The sequence below is a fragment of the Octopus bimaculoides genome, chromosome 23, assembly GCF_001194135.2.
Source record: "Octopus bimaculoides isolate UCB-OBI-ISO-001 chromosome 23, ASM119413v2, whole genome shotgun sequence".
Classification (NCBI taxonomy): Eukaryota; Metazoa; Mollusca; class Cephalopoda; order Octopoda; family Octopodidae; genus Octopus; species Octopus bimaculoides.
Genome location: NC_069003.1, coordinates 8,932,814 through 8,935,259, shown reverse-complemented (window position 1 = coordinate 8,935,259; position 2,446 = coordinate 8,932,814). Strand labels below are relative to the sequence as shown.

The 2,446-nt window shown below is 37.4% G+C and overlaps 1 long non-coding RNA gene across 5 annotated transcripts in view; it reads left to right on the top strand.

The window, feature by feature from the left end:
- Positions 1–2,446, top strand: part of LOC128250599 (uncharacterized) — a 219,609-nt gene that overhangs the window by 195,015 nt on the left and 22,148 nt on the right. Inside the window, exon 2 of one of the 5 annotated variants that reach the window (XR_008266627.1) lies at positions 2,115–2,163. The exons of the other annotated variants lie outside the window; for them this stretch is intronic. This is a non-coding gene — a long non-coding RNA (uncharacterized LOC128250599). The remainder of the gene's footprint in view (positions 1–2,114; positions 2,164–2,446) is intronic. 5 annotated transcript variants of the gene reach the window in all.

Sequence of the window (2,446 nt, the reverse complement as noted above, 5' to 3'; positions counted from 1 at the left end):
TATATATATATATATATGTTTGTGTGTGTGCATGAGATTTCGTCCCTTTGCATTGCAATGAAGAACTGCAATGCAACATCTAATAAATGCTGGAAAAGATTCATGTTTTTAAAATAGAAAAAACTTAATCTAGTTACGAAATTTATGTGGTTGCCTAAGTCATCATTTCCTCCGCATTACTTTTTGTCGATACTTGTAGTTAGCAGTGGTTCAAATTCCTCCGAGGTCGACTTTGCCTTTCATCCTTTCGTGCTCCATAAATTAAGTAGCAGTTGAGTACTGGGGTCAATGCGATCGACTGTCCCTCTCCCCACAAAATACAGGCCTTGTGCCTATTGTAGAAAGAAGAATTATTAGTACGTTTGACAAAATGCTTAGCGACCTGTCTTCTAGATCTTTACGTTGTGAGTTCGAATTCCGCCTAGGTCGACTTCACCTCTTAACCTTTTTTCTTGATATACACATGTCATCCCTGCCTTTTTCTTTTAGCAGAGTAGAATTTGAGTTGAATAAAATCCAGCTGCTAGTTGTAACTGTATTATACCTCTTCTTTGGCATAATATCAGTTGAATTCGCAAAAGAACGGGACAAATTAGGTAACAAAAGAGAAATTTTTCATTACAAGGTGCTTTAATTAATTTTTAGACAGGATTTCTTGGGGAAATGGATAAGGTGGCCCAAAATGACACTGTTTCTCGTTTTGTATTTTCATTATTTTTTTGCTAACCTTTGACACTGTATTGTGCTAAAATGGCGCCTACAAAATCACCTGCCCTTCTACTGTCAATATGACGGATGGCAGAATTATCGATAGGGCGCGTACTGAATAAAATTTGCTGAAGCAGTAAAAAACGTTGATGAATTAGTCTAGAATAATAAATGAGGTTACATTAAGTGATGGAAATGGAATCTGTTAAAAAATTAACGTTCAACATGATTGATTCGTGGGGTACAATTGTAAGAGAAATAGCTTGATTGATCTTTCTTCGCCATTGCAAGTATCCATACACGGGTGGTTAGCCATTTTGATCTCAGGTGAAGAAGACAGAATTTATGACAGCTCTTTTTATTTTGATGATATGAGTGGTGCAACATAACAAATACAGGTTAGAACTAATTATGTGTCATGTAAAGGCTTGTGGCCGAGTGGTCAGGGAAGTTCCGCTAACGATTGCAAGATCGATAGTTTGATTTTAGGATCAGGCAGAATATTACATAGGTGGGGACTAATTACGTTCGGCGTGGCCGAGATATAATCGCAAGGTCGTAGATTCGACTTTTGGACCTGCTAGCGAGTTGTTTTCTGATAAAAGTGAGAACTAATTAGGGTCGGTGTGAACCCAGGTGGTCTAGTGGTTAGCATGTTTTGCTCATGAGGTCACGGTCTTGGTTTCAATCCCTGGCCGGACAGCGCGGTTTTGTATGATCTTGATCAAGGCACTTTACGTTGCTACACTATACTCTGCTGAAAAAGAATACCACCTGACTAGGGATGTTTTTCCCCACCTCTCTTTCCATCTTTCTCTCTTTCTTTGATGTCGCATCTTCGATTTTCTGTTGGGTCTACGGTTGGCGGGTCAAGACGATACTTGAAACAGCCTGTGTAAAGAGTGATACTTACTAACAAGTCACATTCTCTTCCAAATGACAGCCAAGCTTTGAGTTAATTACATTCAAATGTGCGAAACTAGTATTGAAGAAAACAAGTTACGAAAACAAACTGATCAAAATATACTGTTTATATTAAGTAAACTAATGATCTTTATAACTTTACTTAACCAACATTTGGTTACGATAAATCTGAAGAATCTTACAGAATAACAAATAAACGAAAAATTAAAATCATATTTATTTCGAAAGAACCGGTCCGCCTCTGATTTTTTTTCTTTTACATACTTATTTCAAAACGTCTATACGATATTTTTTTCTATCTTTTCTTTATATTCGCCTAGGTTTCTTTTCCTAACTCTTGTCTCCTGCTATTATCTAAACACTCGTACTCTTCACGATACATCCTTTCACCTATTTTTCTTTTATAATTACAATCACAAAACTGTTTTAACGATAAGTTGTTTTTTTTCATTTTCACTTTACACGACGCCCTCCTTGTAAAGGAATGTAGTTGGCGGATATAGAAACCAGATGTGGTCCGCTCGATTCCAGGTAAAATTCTTCATCAATCTATGACTCATTTCATTCCTTTAAGCTTTCCTTCAAAGAAGCTGAAAGGGTGGAGATACGAGTTTATGTTCAGGTGAGAGGCCGACGGCTGTCTTTTTGCTAGCGCCATTGTGAAATCGTTTTTGTTTTCTTATCAACATAATTACCCTTTGGAATGTACATCATACATATCATAAAAGCAGGGCATAGCTGTGTAGTTATGGAGCATGCTTTGCAGCCTTGAGGTGTCGTGTTCAATCCCACAACGCAACACCTGGAGTAAGTG